Here is a 20337-nt window from a genome sequence, read left to right as displayed (position 1 = left end):
AAGCTACTGGCTTCTGGCTTCGGATCAGCTCAGCTCTGGCCATTGCGGCTGGTTGAGGAGTAAACCAGCTGATGGAAGACCCCTCTCTCTCTCTGCCTCTCCTCTGTATAATTCTGACTTTCAATAAATAAATAAATCTTAAAAGAAAAGAAACAGGCTTACAGAATCGAAGAAAATGCTAAGCAGGCTGAACCCAAAATGATGAGAAACTAGGATGGTGAAATCAAGGGAGCTGATGATAAGCAGAAATGCCTTCACACTGCTGCCTTGGAGATACAAAAATTATATTTTCTCATTACTCCACCCAAGACTCAGGGCAGAGAGAGCATACAATTGGCCTAGCCTGGGTCACCCACCAACACATTGGCCAGGAAATGGAAGGAGCCCTCACTGCTTTAACAGTGTCCCTGAGCCAAGTCCTTAATGCTGGCTCGAAGGAAAATTGACAGAGGGCAGGCCACAACAGTAGCTCTCAACTACACAGTGTGTGCATGAGAAAGGCCTCGGGATCTCCTGGTGCTGGAAGTTGGTGGAGGGGAAGGGTGAGGAAGCCACCTGAAGGGTTCTCTGTATTTTGCACTGCACCCCTAGGCCTCAGAGCTTAGCATCCACTTCAAGTTCCTCCCTCAGAGGTCGACAGGGTGACCAGGGAGAGAAATGAGCTGCTGTGAAGGAGGAGCTAATTCAAGCTTATACAACCTGGATGGGAACCTCAGGACAGGGTAATAAGTGTCCCCTGGACATGGACATAATTTAATAAAGGCAAGCATTAATCTATACCAAAAAAAAAAAAAAAAAAAGCTGGCTGTAGTGGGTTAAGTCGCCACCTGAGACACCAAGATCCCATACGAGTGCAGGCTCAAGTCCTGGCTGCTCCATTTCCCATCTAGCTCCCTGCTAATGCACCTGGGAAAGCACTGGAGGATGGCTCAAGTCCTTGGGCCCCTGCACCTACATGGGAGACCCAGAAGAAGCCTCTGGCCCTGGTTTTGGACTGGCCCAGCCCTGGCCATTGCGACCATTTTGGGGTGAACCAGGAGATGGAAGATCTCTCTGTCTTTCTCTCTCTCTGTAACTATGCCTTTCAGATAAATAAATAAATTTTTAAATAAATAAATAAATAAATAATTCCAAGCATTTCCAGGACTGTGTTGAGCATGACAGCAGACTGAGGGTCAGGGTGTCTCCAGCTTGCCCAGACCCTTCACATCAAAATGGAATTGCAGAGGAAAGGGGCAAAAGCCAGGGTCCATGCAGGGGAGGAGCAAGGAGAAACCTCCTGCTTCAGTCGGTTCAGAGAGGCCTTGGGGCAGGTGTTCGTTGAGAAAGTGCAATTACCCAGCCTTCGGTTCCTGAGGCCCAGTGGGTGGAGAACGGATCCAACTGGGAATCCTGATGCTGAACAGCTGGGCCGCAGGCAGACTCAGAGCCACCAACACCCTTTTCACCTGGTTGGCACCCTCCCTGAGCCTGGCCCACCACAGTCTGAGAGATAAAATGGGTTCTGCATGCAGGTGAGCTTTTCAGAGAACAGGGAGGAGGTGGGGACATCAGAAAAAAGAGACAGACATTCTCAATTCACTTGTTTTTTCAAAATAAATTTATTTATTTGAGAAGTAGAGCTACAGACAGAGGGAGAGACAGAGAGAAAGGTCTTCCATCTGCTGGTTCATTCCCTAAATGGCTGCAGTGGTCAGAGCTGGGGCAGTCCAAAGCCAGGAGCCAGGAACTTCCTCCCACGAGGTTGCAGGGGTGCAAGCACTTGGGCCATCTTCCACAGCTTTCCCAGGCCATAGCAGGGAGCTGGATCAGAAGAGAAGCAGCTGGGACACAAAGCGGCGCCCACAAGGAGTGCTGGCGCCGCAGGCAGCGGCTTAGCCTACTATGCTACAGCACAGCCTCTTCCCAGTCTGTTCTCCATGCTGCTCTGCTCTGCCCAGCGCCCAGAAAGCTGACTCCTGTGGACCAAAATCACACTGGCAGAGTGGCGGGGTATTTGTCCCCACCCTTAGCCCCATGGCTGGGCTGCAGCACTGGCAGCAGCCATATTTCTCCACAGTAGGTCCCTGCTCCTGGGGGGCCTGGGCTCTCCCCAGCTGCAGCTGTCATTGGGGTCCAACATCATCAGCCCCTCCTCTTCCTTAGCTGGCCTAGTGCTGGACCAGGGAAAGGTTTCTTCCGGGGCGAGGCCCCAGGTGCCTCGACGTCCCTGGGTGTTTCCCGGAACCTTCCCACTCCTGAGTAATCCCTCCACAAGCCTCTCCTCAGCTTGCATTTCAGGGTGCTCTGTCTTTTCTGTGGGCCCCCTCTATAGCCTCTTACACAGCACAGCAGCATGGAAGGCCCAGGGCCGCCTCAGTGTGACCAACAGCCGCCAGGGAGTCTGCACCCAGTGTTCACTGGTGTTTGGCAGAAGCTCATTGTGGTCCGCCCAAAGAAGGCCCTCTGCCAAGGCCGTCCAGATGGGTTCTCTCTCTTGTACCTCGCTTCTATCCTGTCCACTGCTGTCTCTGCCTGGTCCTTGTCGGCGCGGCAGAAAATGAGCAACTGTGTTCTCTATCAACTCCTTCTAGCAGCAAACCTGGGACCCCTTCAGAATGCACCCCTAAACCTCAGCAGTCTTCCACTTTCCTTGTGCTTTGCCCAGAGAGAATCCTCTTTGCCTCCCCCGCCTTCAGAGCATGGTGGGTAGCAGGGACAAAGACTGGGAACCTTCTCAGAGCCCGGCAGCCTCGCCCCAGACTGTGGCTTCCCCAGGGAAGCAGCAGGCAGGGAAGATGAGACAGCAGCTCATTAAGGAAGCTGAGAGCCCAGGGAGGGGGCTAATGGTGTCAGGAGCAAAGCCCAGCGGGAGCACACCGTGAGCAGTAGGATCAGGACTGACTCAGGGAGAGGAGGAGGCGAGAGGAGGCAAGGCCCAGAGCGGGCAGGGCTCTCACTCCCAGAGGATTCTTGTCAGTGGCAAAAACAAGATCAGCCTCCTGCAGCCAACCCTCCCCTCTTAGGGGCTGTCATCTCAGAAGCGAGGACTGCCCTGTCACCTTGTGTGGGAGCAGGTGGCTGGAACATGGATACAGACAACACAGAAAAGAGTGTCTTTGCACTCACTCCACACACATTAATCGAGGGCATACTACATATAGGGCTCCCACAGTGAATCGGACAAACCCCTCTGCCCTCACAGAGCCTATTTCCAGGTATATTAATACTGCAGATTCTGCTGTGGCCCACTGAACCACACATGGCTGGTCGCTGTCCTCTCCAGCGGCATTTTGTGCCCCTCCTTCATTCTCTCACCCACCTATAACCCTGGGGGCCTTCTTGTGTAGCCTGGGCAAACCTGTATCATGCCTGCTGCAGGCTCCTGTGCTGGCTGCTGCCGCTGCCCGGAGCACTCCACTGCCTTAGGTCTCAGGGCGGCTTCTTGCTGATCACTCAAGTCAGCCAAGGCAGTTCCTGAGCAGACAGAAGCACTCCAGGCAGTGTGGAAAGCTTGTGGGATGGTCCTTCAGTGGGAAAGAGTGGAAGGATTGAGAGAAATCAGTGTGGTTGGGGCAGAATGTGCCAAGGGAGAAGGGACTGATTTGGCCTTGGGTCCACAAAGGCTGTGATCCAGGGAGCAGGGCTGCAGGACAGGGGAGTGAGGTGCAGAAGGGAAGCCTGCGTGAGCAAGTTTTCCAGAGTTGGTCTTGGCTTCAGGCAACCAGGGAGCCTCCTGATAAGCTTTAGCAAGGCTTTCAGAACTGTCCCCCTCATGCCTTGATCCAGCGCTTCCCACCCCCACTGCCGAGAGCTGCTGCCAGGGTATTAAGCACACTGTACTCCTGGGCTGCCCAGGCAGGAAAGGCTGCAGTTGCAAAAGAGAAGCCCTGGGGCAGAGAGCAAGAGAGCAACGTCAGGAGCAAGATGGTGCTGTCAGGTTGCACAGCATGAACTGGTTGAAGCCAGCATGGAGCGGTTGTCACAACAGTGGCTGGAATGTGAAGCGGTACACGAGAGATGTCTCCCAGAGTAAGAGGGACACGATGTGAGGCTGGGGATGGGACGGTGGAAATTGGGCATGCAAATGTTCCTGACGGAAGTAGAAGAGGGAGCTGTGGTCAGAGGCCTGGGCCCTCTTTGTGGGGTGCCTAAACAGGCCACTGCCTACTCTTTCATGCCCCAAAGAGGCCACTTCTCACTTTTGGAGGAAGTCATTAAATAACCTGCAGTATCACCTCATGGGGAGGGGGAGGCGGTGGAGCACTGGCATAACTTATGTTAGCTGAAGGTCTGGGGAAGACCCTTGGTGTTTGTCATGGGCCTTGGCCAGGGCGCCAAGTGTACACATTCACTCAGCACTCAATATCTGGTTGCTGAGCCTCTGCAATGCTCCAGGCACTGTCCCAGGTGCTGGGGAAGTGAGTGTGAACAAGATTGTCACATCCCTTGTCCTCACCAAGCTCACACCCCAGCAGGTGACACGCAGACTTTGTACACACTGCACACACATTTCAATGTGTACAAGGAACAGGCATGTATTCCCTTGTGGGGGCCTGTGATGCCCTCTGCTTCCTCCATAATCCTCCCCCCTCCCCCAGCTTCCCTCTCCCCCACGTACCCTCCTGGCTCTCCTCAGCCCCTCACTAGCAGCCCAGGTATCCAAACTATTCCAACCCCCTCTTGCTGGGGGCCAGCTCATTCTGATTTCTCAAGAAGTTTAATTTTGCCAACAGCCAGAGGCAATGACAGCAGCTCTGGAAATCTGGCTGCCTGTACACTGGGCTGGGATAGGCAGTGCAGAAATAATTGCCTCTTTGAATGCTTTATTGGAAGGTACACGTGCTTCCTGCTTCCGTGGGGCCATTCCCTCCCAGGGCCACTTCTGAATGTGAGGAATGAATCAGGCCTGCAAGGCAGGTGGGGGCTGCTTTAAGAGGAGAGTGGAGAGCAGGCCCCTGGTCCACTCCCTTCCCTCTAGAACCATTTGGGAGCACCTGCCATCCGTCTGTCACAGGCATACCTCAGGTCTCCCTCACGCCTGCACCGTGCTGGAAGCACCAGGCTGCATTGGCAGAGGGCAGGACGGCCGGCCCCACGCCAAAGGCTGCTTTGTATAGGAGTGCCCCTTGTCGCTGACCTCAGCGCCGGCTGCCAGCCTCTCCTCGCTCTGAGTAGAGAAGCAGCATGCTAATGATGAGTCAGAAGATCCTAATGTCACATCCTGGCTCTGTCCCCCAGACCTGAGAATGTACCAAGATGGCTGCCTCCTCTGCGGCTGTTGTGAGGGTGGGGGGAGGGAAGTGAACAGGCAGAGTGCTGGCGTCACAACTGAAACCAAGGCAGAGGTTGCATTTTTGTCTGCTCCACATCAAGTGGAGACTGTCTCCCTGCCCAGTTGGTGCCTTCCAGGCTCCTGGGGATCCCAGCTCACAGCCCTGACTGCTGGGCACCAGTGCCCTGGGTCAGGCCAGTGGACATGGGGGTGGAGGGGCTCTGGGATCTGGAGGAAGTCCTTTGGGATTACAGGCCTGTTGACCTCATCCTCTGCAATAATCACCTTGCACATAGGCTGTGACATGGGGGACACAAGGGAACGACTGCTGGGGTGGGTGCAGGGAACCACAGGTCTGTTTAAGGACACAAGGACCCCCAAGCCCCAGGGAACTCCTGTGGATGCTGGTGGCACCTCCAGCCCTCCTGCAGGCCTCAACAGAATGGTGCCCTGCCATCCCTCCCCAGTCTTGGCACCTGGAAAGCTCCTAGTCATTCTTCAAAATCCTAATGAAAGGTCACCTCTTCTGAAGCCTTCCCTGATCCCCTTTCAGGCTGAGCTGATCAGTGTTCGCCAAGTCAATGTTTCATTCTTCAAACACATTACTAACAACTACGATCTGGAACACATTATTAATTATTATTATTTTTTAAAGGTTTATCTATATATTTGAAAAGCAGAGAGAGAGAGAGGTCTTCCATCTGCTGGTTCATGCCCCTAATGGCCGCAAGGGCCTGAGCTGAGCCAATCTGAAGCCCGTGCCAGCTTCCAGGTCTCCCAAGGGGGTACAGGGGCCCAAGGATTTGAGCCAGGAGCTGGGTGCTCCTTCTGGGTCTCCCGTGTGGGTGCAGTGGCCCAAGGACTTGGGCCATCTTTTACTGCTTTCCCAGGCCATAGCAGAGATCTGGATCGGAAGTGGAGCAGCCGGGACTCAAACTGGTGCCCATATGGAACTCCAGCACTGCAGGTGAACTTCACCTGCTATGCTACAGCGTTGGCCCGCACATTACTAATTATTTCAGAAGCACTACAAAATAGAGAAAATCTAAGGTTACTTTAAAAAAATCATGGAAAATGGAATTAAAAGATGAGTCTGTTTTTGTGTAAAAGTTTTCTAAACTGATGCATAATTTTTTATAATATGCATTTTCCATGAACTTTTTGAAGACTTCCCTCATGTATGCCCCCTCCAAGGATTAGTGAGGAATTAGAGATAATGTGTCCTTTAAAAACATATGCACTGGAGCCAGCACTGTAGCACAGTATGTTAATACTCTGCCTGTGGCACTAGCATCCCACATGGATGCCAGTTCTAGTCCCAGCTACCCATCTTCCAATCCAGCTCTCTGCTATGGCCTGGTAAAGGAGTGGAAGATGGCCCAAGCACTTGGGCCTCTGCACCTGCGCGGGAGACCTGGAAAAACTCTTGGCTCCTGGCTTTGAATTGGCTCAGCTCCAGCCATTGCGGCCATTTGGGAAGTGAACCAACAGATGGAATACTTTCTCTCTGTCTCTTCCTCTCTCTGTAACTCTAACTCTCAAATAAATAAATAAATAATATTATTTTAAAAATCATATTTATTTGTTTTCATCTACTTGAAAGGCACAGTGAGAGAGAGAGAGAGAGACTTTCCATCCGCTAGTTCTCTATCCAAATGTCTGCAACAGCCACAGCTTGGCTACGTCAAAGTTAGGAGCCAAGAACTCTATTTGGGTCTTCCACATGGGTGGCAGGGACCCAAGTACTTGAGTCAACCTTCACTAATCTCCCAGGCACATTACCAGGAAGCTGGATCAGAAGCAGAGCAGCTGGGACTTGAACTACCATTCAGATATGAGATGCGAGGATTGCAATTGGTGGCTTAACCTGCTGTACCACAAGCCCACCCCAATCATGTATATTTATTTTTATTTAATCTTTAAATTTTAATTTATTTATTTGAAAGGCAGAGTTAGAAAGAGGGAGGGAGAGACAGAGGTCTTCTATCTGCTAGTTCACTCCCCAGTTGGCCACAACAATTGGGGTTGGGCCATGCCAAAGCCTAGAGCCTGGAAGTCCATCTGGGTCTCCCACATGGGTTGCAGAGGCTCAAGAACTTGGGCCATCTCCCACTGTTTTCTGAGGTGTTAGTAGGGAGCTTGACTGGAAGCGGAAAAGTTGGGAATATAATATGCACCCCTATAGGATGCCGACATTGCAGACGGCAGCCTAATCTGCTGCACCACAATGCTGCCCCTCTTTAAAACCTCGTGTTACGCTTAGCACATTATCAGGGCTCAGGAATGACAACTTCTGGAGTTAGGACGACAGTGATCACACTTTTCCAGTGGTCTGTTTATACATGTGTCACCTCTAATAGACTGAGGACTCCTTAGGACAAGGGCCACAGTTGGGTCACCTCTGTATGCTTTGCACCCTGGCTGGCTCAGAGTGGGAGCCCAATACAGGATAATGAATGTCAGCATTATCGTTAGGACACTTAAAACAATACTAACTGGCCTTTAATAAGCATTTACATTACGTCAGGCCCTGTTCCAAGCAGTTTTCCAAGATTACCTCATTTAATCTTCTTAACAATTCTGTAAGGCAAGTATTATGGTCCCCATTTTGCAGATGACCAAACTGAAACTTATTGAGGTTAGACAATCTGCCTGAGGTCACACTGTAAGAGGTAGAAGCTGGGGGCACTGTTGAACCAGAGCAGTGTGACTCCAGAGTTTTGGCCACCTCCCACACTCACTGCCAGCACGCTCTGTGCTGTGTCATCATGCACAGCCCGGATGTCTTTCTTTTCTGTCCAACAGTAGGAAGAGTGGGGTTTAGCTCCATAACCCCTGCACAGTGCCTGGCCCCACAGTCAATGTCTCTGCCATAAGTGGATAAGAGAAAAGGAGAGAGTGGAGTAGGCTAAGGGCAGATATAAGGCTGGGTCAGGCCAAGGGATCCTCTGTGTTAGAAGGCAGGCAGGTGGCCTAGCCCTCAGGCTCACACATCTTTCCCAGGGCCCTGGTCATTCCCACCATCCCAAAGTGCAAGTGCAATTGGAAGGGCGTTGCCTTGGGGACAGACTGAAGCTCCAAAGAATGAGCTGAGGTCCCAGGTGTCTCCGCCTTCCCACTCCCATGGTTCCCTGTCCTGAGCCAGGGCCAGGGTGGACAAAGAGAGGTTTGTAGTATTTGAATGAGCCAGTATTGGGGAGATGAGAAACAAGTAGGCAGCAGCATCTCTGCGCCTCTGGAAACTTGACAGTGGGGGGCCCAGAACTCACACCTCCCTGAAGTTCGCGTTCAGGGCCTGACCTCATTCAGGGGAGGCATGGCCCCAGGAAGCCAGCCTGGATGGAAGTAAATCTCCCCTGTGAGTGAGTGGAAGAGTTTCTGTTCCTTGTCCTGTCAGCTGCCCACCCATCTGAACTCAGGGCCAGGGTCAGGGGGGCCTTCACAGCTGTTGGGCCCTGCTTCCTCAAGCCCAGCTGGAGCTCGAGATGGAGAGGGAAATTTTAATTTCCAAGTCTCCCCTTGATTCAGAATCTGGACAGCTATTTTGACTGCTTCACTGGAATATTCTTTAATTCTGAGTTTCTTTTTCTCATTACAACTCGAAAATTAAAATCTCTCTGCCTTGGGCAAGTGAAGGCTGAGTGTGGGATGGCTGCTGCTGCCACACATTTCTTATTTAAGTCAATTTGGCAGCATCGACTGCTTTCTCTCGGGGCAGGTGACCGAGAGAAGAGGACAGGGCACACTTTAACCTCCCTCCTTCCCACATCGTGGGCATTAATCCTCCCGTTGCTCCCACGGACCTTGCTGAAGTGACCTAACCACAAACTTAATAACACGCACTTGGAAGCCCTTCCAGTGGGTCCTCACAACAGCCCTGCCAGGAGGGAAGCCAGTGGTCTCAGCCATTTTTACTGGTGAGGAGACTGAGAGCCCACTGCATTTTACAGATGCAAGGTGGCAGGCCCTGAGGTCCTGGGGGAGGGGCAGGACATTGGGGCGGTGACTTCTTCTCTTCAGGACCCCTTGCCTTCCATGAGACAGCCAAAGGGGGACGGCTTTCTTCGTTTTAAGAGCCCTGAGTGGGAGACTCGTTCAGGAGCTCTATGCTCTACGGCAGCTGCCGTCCACTCTCTGAGCCTCAGTGTCCTTGCTGTGTCCTAAACCGGGCCTGGAGCCATGTCGCAGGCTGCGCCCAGCTCGGCTGGCGGCTGCCTCATTCCTCCGTGGAGCTTCCTGCTCTGTCCTCCGGCCGGCTCCTCCCTGTGTGACACACCCAGCTGCCTTTGCCCTGCTCCACTTTCCGTGATGCACGTCTCTCTGATGTGCTCAGACTCTCAGAGGGACGTGCCATCAAGAACATCCCCTCCGAGGGGCCCTGCGGTGGCTGCCGGGTGGGAGGTGCCTGGGCGGCTTCCTAGGTCTGCGAGAGGCTCCAGTTCGTGCATCTCAAGCACTAGGAGTGGTGCCGTCCTGAGGGCAGACAACAGCACCAACCTTCCAGGGAGCCGGGTGCTGACAGAGGCAGTTCTTGTTCCACCTTGGCCCTATCCCCAGCTCCCCAGAGGACCTGCTAGTTTTCCATGCCCTTCCACTCTCTTTTGTGGGCAGGTCTCTCTTGACGGGAACCAGGGTCCAAGGCCTCATGTGACACTAAAGTTCTCCAATAACCTCGTGTTGTTGCCCCTGGTGAGCAGGGCTCCACTTTCACTGCCTTCTCCTCCTCCCTGGAGAGTGGAGTCCATGGCCAGACTGCTTTCATCCTCACCACTCTACCCTTCAGGGCCATGGAGGGAGCTCCAGACCTAGGCCAACCCAGCAGGGGAAAAGCCCACAAAACCAGGAGCTTCCCAAAGATATGACAGGCCAGAGCAACATAGAAGGCAGATCAGGCAGATCTGGGTTCAAATTTCAGCTCCATCTCAAGCTGTGAAATCTCAGACAACTTCTGGAACCACCAGTTTCCTTCTCTACTTTCCACAGTGGTGATTATCTTATAGTGTTTTTATGGATTAAATAAAACAATGTGCATAAGACTTCTTTTTAAGATTTATTTTATTTATTTGAAATACAGAGTTACAGAGAGAGGTAGAGACAGAGAGAGAGGTCTTCCCCAGATGGCCGCAATGGCTGCAGCTGCGCCGATCCGAAGCAGGAGCAAGGAGCTTCTTCCAGGTCTCCCATGCAGGTGCATGGGCCCAAGGACTTGGGCCGTCTTCTACTGCTTTCCCAGGCCATAGCAGAGAGCTGGATTGGAAGAGGAGCAGCCGTGACTACAACCGGCGCTGATATGGGATGCCGCACTTCAGGCCAGGGCTTTAACCCCCTGTATCACAGCGCCGGCCCCATGCATAAGACTCTTACTAAGGTCTCTGCCATCAAGAGGCACTCAGTAAATGGTGCCATTAATATTACTATTGGTAGGGGCTAGCGCTGTGGCATAGCAGGTAAAAGCCACAGCATGCAGTGCCAGCATCCCATATGGACACAGGTTCGAGTCCGGGCTGCTTCACTCCAGTCCAGCTATCTGCTATGGCCTGGGAAAGCAGTAGAAGATGTTTCAAGTCCTTGGGCCCCTGCACCTGCGTGGGAGACCTAGAAGAAGCTCCTGGCTCCTGGCTTCAGATCAGCACAAGTCTGGCCACTGCGGCCAACTGGGGAGTGAACCAGCAGATGGCAGACCTCTCTCTCTCTGCCTCTCCTTCTCTCTTTGTATAACTCTTTCAATAAATAAATCTTAAAAATATTATTATTGGTTGTACTAGTGCTGTTGTTGTTGATGGAGCGTTAAGAAGAGGGGACTCGAGACCAGCTTTCTTGGCTGGTACAGACATTCAGCCACAGTGAGGAGGGAGGAAACCCCAGACAGGGGTCTCCACCAGAAGCTGTCTGTGGTCTCAGAGGAGCCTGATATTCCCACTCGTGCCACCGTTTTCACTCAGACATAGATACCACGGCTCTGATTTCCTTGAGGCAGCTCCATTTACACCAGAAACAAACAGCATCTTGGGAAATTAGAGTCACAGAGATGCAGAGTGCATCCTGCTGTCGGATAAAAGGCCCCTTGTTCTGATTCCCACCAGTGGCGGGAGATGACGCTCAGGCTGCACTGAGCACGCGGGCCAGGTCAGAAGAACAATGGCTGGGCAGCTGCCAAGGTCTTGGGAGGAAACTGAGGTTCCAAGAGAGAAATCAGAGCTTTCCCAGTGGGTGTTGCCTTCTCCTTATGCTTCTCACTCTTTGCTCCCCTTCTCTTCATTTCTTATTCTTCCAATCCCCATCGGACTGAGCTAGGGCATTGAGGGTTCTCTCCCAGGGGACCTGGCATGCAACATTAATTCTTCCTTCATCAGTTGGTCTGAGGGATCCAAATTAGACAGGAAATTGGGCCAGCAATCCCGAGCTCCTGGGAAGAATCTATGGCTGTCCCTATCACCTCACCCCACCTGTCTGCAGTTCTAGCTCCCTGTTCCTGCTTTCTCTGCTCACTGTCTCCTTTCCACCGGCTTTTTTCTTCTCCTTTCTCAGGGTTTTCCAGTTTTCAACTTCTGTTCCCAGACCATTTCACATACAAAGGAGTCCTTCTCTCTGTTTATCTTGTTCTCTCTTTCTTCATACTTGTGTCTCTGACTGCCTGACCCAGAAGCAGAGATTCCTGTTCTCTGACAAAAGACTGAAAACAGAGCTAAGCCTCAGGGCTGGGATAGGGCGGGCAGGCTCCTCAGGGCACATGGGGGCAGGGCTGGTCCCTGAGAGCACGAAGATGGCACAGACAAATGGAACGCAGTATCGATTGGGCTCTGATGACTCACCATCTCAGGGGAGGGATCAGATCAGAAAGAGTGATGTCACTGCTAGGGTTGGTGGTGACACTGGCAGCTGCACCTCATGCCCGCCCAGAAACCTTTGCTTGCCTTGCCAGCTTTTTTGCCTCCCCATTAAAAGACAGCGCTGGGCAAGCAAGTGTTACCTTTGAGGATGTTTAGAACCTCAGTGTGGGGTCGGTGCCATGGCTCACTTGGCTAATCCTCCGTCTGCGGCACTGGCACCCCGGGTTCTAGTCCCGGTTGGGGCACCGGGTACTAGTCCCGGTTGCTCCTCTTCCAGTCCAGCTCTCTGCTGTGGCCCGGGAGGGCAGTGGAGGATGGCCCAAGTGCTTGGGTCCTTGCACCTGCATGGGAGACCAGGAGGAAGTACCTGGCTCCTGGCTTCGGATCGGCGTAGCGCTGGCCGTGGCAGCCATTAGGGGAGTGAACCATGGAAGGAAGACCTTTCTCTCTGTCTCTCTCTCACTGTCTATAACTCTCTGTCTGTCTCTCTCTCACTGTCTAACTCTGCCTGGCAAAAAAAAAAAAAAAAAAAAAAAAACAAAAAAACAAAAAACAAAACAAAAAAAAAACCTCAGTGTGCATGTCTGGGTGGGAGTCATAATGCGCTTGTGGGCATTGGCTGTTTCACAGATGGGTGCATACTTCTCTATGCACACCTCACATGCACACACACACTCACCCATCCTCCTATCTGCTACCTGTTTCCTGCAGTGAGGGGAATCATAGAAACTGGACCTCCAAATGGTGCCAGGGGACTAGGGTGCTGACCCTCCCTGGGGGCAAACTGAGGGGGAGCCCCTGCGTGCTCTTGTCTGCTGGTATTTTGATGCCAGGCACCTCCTCACATCGGGGGCCACATCTTAAGCACAAATAATCCACGCATTTGGGTAGGTGTGTGTGTCCCAAGAATGTGCATTCCCAATTCCGTAATCAGAGGGAAACTGGGTTGCAATGAGGCTGGGGGTGGAAGCAGAGGGGATGCATGAAGGAGACTAATTTGGGTGGGGCCAGAGACTTTAGAAACAGAATCCAGGACAAATGTCATCTTCATCCTCCTCTCCCTTCAAATTGAATGAATTTATTCCCCCTAGATTCTGGGAGAGAGAAAGTTGTGTCTCACTGGGTAACTACATCCCAGGAATTCAGCTTAAGTTGGGATACAGGAAAGGTTCCCAAACATGAGTGTGAATACTAATGTTATGTAAATCACATGCAAATATATCAACAGCAAAAATAAATAGCTGGTGAGTCTTGAAAGAGAACAATTAGCCTGAGGTGAAGCCAGTGGAGGAGCCACAGCCTAGTATTGGGGTGACTTCCAGAGTCTGGGTGAAAGATGTAGCCTACTCCAGTCCCCGGAAATACTGGCCCACCTGTGGCTGATGGCAATAGTTTGTCTGGTCATAGGTAACCAACTGGTAAGTGTGTTTCAAACACTCACCTGACTAATGAAACTTAGGCTTCACAATTCCTCATTCACACAGGTCTCTTCCAAAGCCTGCATTTAGCAGTTTTCATATTCATAATTTTGCATTTTTTCTTAAAGAGGGCTCCCCAAATGGCATAGGTTTTGGACCCCACAAAACCTGCACCCACCTCTGCAATGAAGGAGGTAGTTGCATAAAATGCTGGTAAGCCCTCTGCTGTTAGTTTAATTGGCAGCCTCCTTTAAAGATCATCTTTCTCTACCAGAGATGTGTCTGTTCACATGGCCTTCTCACATGGCTTTATATGAGGGGTCTTCAAAAAGTTCATGGGACATGGTTATTATGGAAAAAGTATGTCTAGATGTGAAAATTATTTGCACAAAGTAAACTTATCTTTTCAGTCCACTTTCCATGAACTTTTTGAGGTCCTCTAGTATTCCCCTTCCTGTGAGTGGAAGAGGACCCCATGACCTGCAAGGCTGCTCCTACTTCCAGAACTTCACAGTTTTGTGCTTTGAGGCTAGTACAGGACGAGGAAGCAGGTAGCTACTATTTCACTGCATACAAGAAGAATGTGGTCCTCTTGCCCAAATCCTGAGAACCCTAAGGAGCAAGTGCTGTTAATAAACAATAATACCTCATGTGTGTGAAGCCTCTCAGAGTATGCAAAGGGAAAATGATATTCATAAGTCTGAGGCAAGAAGGAAAGACCCTACGGAGATTTGTTACAGACAAGGAAACTGAGGCTCACAAAGGTCAAATTACAGTAATAATAGCTCATCAGCACAAAGCTATTGTGTTAGCAGCAATAATCACCTATATTGATTCATTTCATCTGCTCAACAACCCTGTGAGGTAGGTACTATCATTATCTTAATTTTAGAAATGAGAACACTGCACAGAGAAGTTAAGCAACTAGCTGTTAGTTAGCCAAAGCTGTCTGGCTGCAGATATTTTTTTTTAAAGAAACAGAGAGAGATCTTCTGTCTGTTGGTTCATTCCTAAATACCTTCAACAGCTGGGGCTGGGTCAGCTTTCACAAGGATTCTGGAGCTCAATTTGGGTCTCCTAATGTGTGCATTAGAAGTAAGCTGGAGGGACTGGCATTACAGTACAGGAGGTTAAGCCACTGCTTGAAACACTGGCACCCCATACAGAATACCAGTTTAAGTCCCAGCTCTTCTGCTTCTGATCCAGCTTCCTGCTAATGTGCTGGGGAAGGTAACATATAATGGCAGGGCCGGTGCCGTGGCTCACTTGGTTAATCCTCCACCTGTGGCGCCAGCCTCCCATATGGGCGCCAGGTTCTACTCCCGGTTGCTTCTCTTCCAGTCCAGCTCTCAGCTGTGGCCCGGGAGGGCAGTGGAGGATGGTCCAAGTACTTGGGCCCCTGCACCTGCATGCAAGACTGGAAGGAAGCACCTGGCTGCTGGCTTCAGCACAGCTCTGGCCATAGCGGCCATTTGAGGGGTGAACCAAAGGAAGACCTTTCTCTCTCTCTCTCACTGTCTATAATTCTACCTGTAAAAAAAACATAATGGCGCCGGCGCCGCAGCTCACTAGGCTAATCCTCCGCCTAGCGGCGCCGGCACACCGGGTTCTAGTCCCGGTCGGGGCGCCGGATTCTGTCCCGGTTGCCCCTCTTCCAGGCCAGCTCTCTGCTGTGGCCAGGGAGTGCAGTGGAGGATGGCCCAGGTGCTTGGGCCCTGCACCCCATGGGAGACCAGGAAAAGCACCTGGCTCCTGGCTCCTGCCATCGGATCAGCGCGGTGCGCCGGCCGCAGCGCACCGGCCGCGGCGGCCATTGGAGGGTGAACCAACGGCAAAAGGAAGACCTTTCTCTCTGTCTCTCTCTCTCACTGTCCACTCTGCCTGTCAAAAAAAAAAGAAAAAAAAAAAAAAAACAAAATAATGGCACAAGTGCTGGGTCCCTACCACCGAAGTAGTAGACCTGGATGGAGTTCCTGGCTCCCGGCTGTGGCCTGACTATTGGAAGCATTTAGGGAACAAACCTACAGATGAATGGACTCTCTTTCTCTGCCTCTCTGTTACTCTCACTCTGCCTTTCAAATAAATAGATAAATCTTTTAAAAAGAAGAAGAATGAAGTTAGAATCAGAATTGGAGCCAGGATCTGAACCTAGGCACTCTGATATGGGATGTGGACATCCCAAGTGGCCTCTTAACCAGTGGCCAAACACTGGGAACCTAGCTGCAGACTTCAATCAGTACACTACTCAAATAACTTGGGCATGACCAAGGCCAGAATTCAAATCCAGATCTGTCTGACCCAAGAACTCTTTCTCCTCACCACTAAACACTCCCAGTGCGTGTGAGTCAGGGCATGCAGGGGCCTGGCGAGGAGGACAGAGGATTGGCTGAAGTCCAGGTGACCAGGCCTGAGGGCCTGGGTCTAGCCACGTTCCCAGTCAGGAAGGGTGAGTACTAGCATTGCTCCTCAGTTCCGGGAATGAGGTGAGCCAGCATCCACCAACCTGCCAAGAGCCTGGGTGCCAAGACAGAAGCTGCAATTCCAGCTTCCCCCAGGGTCCTCACAAACAAAAGCAGGACCACCTCCCCCTACTCCTGGAATCCTCAGACAAATGCTCCAGAGTCAAGTCAGAGGCATGGTTAGGGAGATCACTAGGGCAATGAAGCAAAGGATGATGGACTAGGCGTGGGGGTGAGCTAGGAGAGAACAGTTAGATAAGAGATGGTGCTGAAAAGCCAGGGGATAAATAATGAAGTCCCCAACAAGGCAAAGGCAGCCACTGTGCTATGCAGAAGAGAAGCACTGCAGGGGCTAAGGAAGGAAGGAAGGGAGGACACAGCATGGCCACATTCCAGGGAAGAAGGGAGAGGGACCCCGGAGGCTGGGGGTGGATAGGCAATAAACAATGCAGCCTGTAGAATGGCCAGCCCCCTAGAAGCTGCCAGAATTGATAACATCCCATCTTCCTGCTCTCTGGGTCCCTCTGCAATCAGGCTGGTTCCCTGAGGCTGTGGCGCAAGTGTGTGTGTGTGTGTGTGTGTGTGTGTGTGTGTGTGTGTGTGTGTGAGAGAGAGAGAGGGGGAGAGAGAGAGAGAGAGAGAGAGAGAGAGAGAGAGAGAGAGGAAGTGTCAGCCTGGGCTCTGGGGCCACATCACAGGGAGGTGAGCTATGAGGAGCATCAGGAAAGCGTGATTTAGAGTCTCATTCCCTCTGCCCTTCACCGGGCTGCAAGGACAGTTCAATGTAATATATAATTACCACCGCCCCACAAGGCTGCACTGTACACGGATCTCCCTACCTTCCTCCTGTTCCCTCCTGTCTGCCTTCCGACTATAAATCAGTTTTCAATCCTGAGTGCTACCTGTAAATGTTCTAGCTCAGGATCCTTGCCTCATATTCCTCTGTCCCTGAGGAGTGGTTCAGGCTCTGATAAGGCTCCTGCTTCCCCAAGTCCCAGTCCTGAAACTCTCCCTATCCCGACTGATGGTGAGAGGAAGGTGGAACTGGCTTGAGGGTCTCTGGGCCCCTAGGTTAGCAGTGGGTATGCGCAGCTTCCTCAGCCAGGCTGGACATGCTCCACATCGACTGGGCTGGAAGGCAATGACATTTCCCCATAATAGCAAGCTCTCTCCAGTCCTGCTGGGTGTCTTACCAAGCAACTGGTCCCCTCCCCTGAAGAGCCTCAAAAAGCAGCACCCATGCTGTAGGCTGCTAAGGAGACAGTGCTCCCCTGAGTTGGAATAGGAGACCCCATGACGTACCTCCGGGGTGATAAAAGGACAAATGAAGAGAAGCATTTGTGAATTGTATGTCACAGGGATCTTGAGGACGATGATCCTTTTGGAAAAAAAAAAAAAAAAAGCTAGGTCCTTTCCTTCTTCCCTTCCTGCCCCCTTTCCCTCAAGGACGACACTAGCCTCACTCCTCAATGTGCCTGTACCTGCTAGTACCCACTAATGCCTGCCTTGCCAAATGGAAGCCAGGCCATGCCTCTCTCTCCCCCATTTACTTCATTTTTTAAAAAAGTATTTATTGATTGGCCGGCACTGTGGCATAGTGGGTAAAGCCACTGCCTGCAGTGCCGTCATCCCATAGGGGTGCCAGTTTGAGTCCCGGTGTCTCCACTTCTGATTCAGCTCTCTACGATGACCTGGGAAAGCAGTGGAAGATGGCCCAAGTCCTCGGGCCCCTGCACCCACGTGGGAGACCTAGAGGAAGCTCCTGGCTCCTGGCTTCAGATTGGCACAGCTCCGGCTATTGTGGCCAGTTGGGGAGTAAGCCAACAGATGGAAGACCTCTCTCTCTCTCTCTCTTTTTCTCTCTGTGCCTCTCTGTATAACTCTGACTTTCAAATAAATATTTTTTAAAAATTTTATTGAAAGGTAGTACAGAGAGAGAGAGAGAGATCTTCCATTTGCTAGTTCACTCCCCAAATGGTCACAAGGGCCAGCCCTTCCTTCTATTTAGAAGCTTCCTTCCTCTCTTAAGACAACATAAAATTCCTTACCAGGGGGCGGGCATTGTGGCTTAGAGGGTACAGTTAAAGCCTGCAATGCCAGATGCCTATGTTAGCATTCTGCCCTGCTGCTCTGCCTACAATCTAGTTCCCTGCTGATGCTCCTAGGAAAGCAGTGAAAGATGGCTCAAGTGCTCGGGTCCTTGCACCCATGTGGAAGACCTGGAGGAGGCTTCTGGCTCCTGGCTGGCCTGACTGCATCCTGGCTGTTGAGAGCATTTGGGGAGTAAACAAGCAAATGGAATCTCTGTCTCTCTCTCTCTCTGTAACTCTTCCTTTCAAATAAATTAAATAATTTTTAAAAATTCCTTACCAGGCCTCACAAAACCTGACCCTTCCCACTTTTGCCTTGTCAACCTCACTGGTCCAGTCCTCCCCTCATCACCTCAATTGAGCCACTCTGCTTCTTATTGCTCCAGCACTTCTGCCACAGAGCCTTTGCACTGGTGGTTGCTGAAGCCTGAATTCCTCATCCCCATTAAACCTGTTTCTGTATCACTGTCCTGCACTGATGACCCCACCTGAAACAGGTCCCCCAGGCCTGAGGTTACTTCCGGTCCTGACACCATGTTTGTTCACTTTATAGTACTTACGATAACTCATAATTCTCATTGTCTAGTTTCCTCATTTTTGGGTTTTCCTTCCTAGAGTGCACGTTCCACAAAGGCAGTGGCTACACTGTCTCACTTGCCACTCTATTCCGCGTGCACACACTGGCCATTAACTAAGTAGCCTCTGAATGAACTGAGTACATGGCGGGTGGCTGCCAGGAGGAGATGCTGGAGGCCGAGGCCTGCTCCACCCCACCCCCTATTATACTCCCACTCATAAACAGTGAGCCTCACCCTTCCCGAAGATAGTAGCCTTGCCCTGCCCTCCTTCTCCCTTGGGAGCACTCGCTTCCACTGTGGCCCTTCCTGGTTGTCCCTGAAACTGCTCTCTGGGGCTGGTGCTTACCACCTCCCACTCCCCACTGAGTATTCAAACTAACACCTAGTGTGGGCCAGGGATCCAAGCTGAGGACAGCAAATGGACTGAGGTGGAAACTTGCGTGTGTTCTAATATCCACGAAGGAAATGTAAATGCACTGAAAGTACCTTTTGAGTAAGCAGCTTTTATTGAGAGAGCTGCTCTAATCCCTAAATGACTCTGCGACAGCCAGGAGCACCCTGATGGGGGAAGGGGTGGGAAGCAGGCTGCTGTCAGAAGCCACTCTTCTTCCACGGCTTTTACATTCAGGATATGCTTCTTGTGGCTAATGGAACTCAGAGATTGCTCACTTTTGTCTCTATATTTCACTCCTACACCACCCCAACCCCCAGAGCCCGGGGCCTGACCTCTGTGTTTGCCAGAAGCTGAGGCTGCTGAGTCTCAAGGATGTGCAAAACTCTGGGAGCACAGCCACACAGCTCTGTGGGCCCATAAAGGTGTGTGGCTGTGTGAGTCGGGGGATGTGTGTCTATTTATGCACACCCGAGTAATGGGCGCCCTGTGTTGGCTGTGTCTGTTCCATCCCTGCCTGCCCTCATGTCTCCAACTATTTGTATTCCTCTTAGGCTGGCGGGGGTGGAGGGGTGAGTGACCTCAGTGGGGGAGTCATGCTTTTTCAAGGTCTAATGACTTTTATCAGAACGATAGCGAACTGATGACACACACGCAGGCCCCTGGGAGAGACGCCAGGGAAGGAGTGTCTGGGAACAAAGTGGAGGTCAGCAGGGCCTGGGAGCTGGAGGACATCTCCCGGAAAGCCCATCCCTTTTGTTGAGCTCATAGAAAGGAAAGGGATGGGATAAAAGAGGCCTAGGAGATGCCAGAAACATATTATCCACATCCTTGGCAGTCTCGTACACCTCTTCCCGAGCCCTCCAATCCATATGTTACTCTCTTGCCCTCCAAAGCACTCCCCTTGACCATGGAGCTATGAGGGCTTGGCTGGCTCTTCTCTCCCAGCCTCCTCCACCTTGGCCCTGAGATGGAGAAAGGGGCACACTGAGAGCACAGATAACAGAAATCTGAGCAGGCAGGGGCACATAGGTGGCCCCTACAGGTCTTGGAGGACCAGAAACTGGAAAGTTGCCCTTTGGATACGGGCTCTGTTGAGGCTAATTGGCCTCACTCTTCTTTCAGAATGGATTTGGAGCCAGGTAAGTTTTCACTGGGGAAAGGAAAGGAACATACAGAAACTCACAGAACATCTATAACTTGAGCAACTTGGGAGGTCACAAACCACCGACTCCTCTCATTGCTCAGAGGTCAGTGACCCTTTGTCAAGGTTCGAGAGAGATTTCACATCACCCAGGAAAAGCTCCTCCAGCCCAT

Source organism: Oryctolagus cuniculus, chromosome 6, assembly GCF_051225735.1.
Source record: "Oryctolagus cuniculus isolate XC-2025 breed Fujian yellow rabbit chromosome 6, ASM5122573v1, whole genome shotgun sequence".
Classification (NCBI taxonomy): Eukaryota; Metazoa; Chordata; class Mammalia; order Lagomorpha; family Leporidae; genus Oryctolagus; species Oryctolagus cuniculus.
This window is presented reverse-complemented; position numbering follows the sequence as displayed.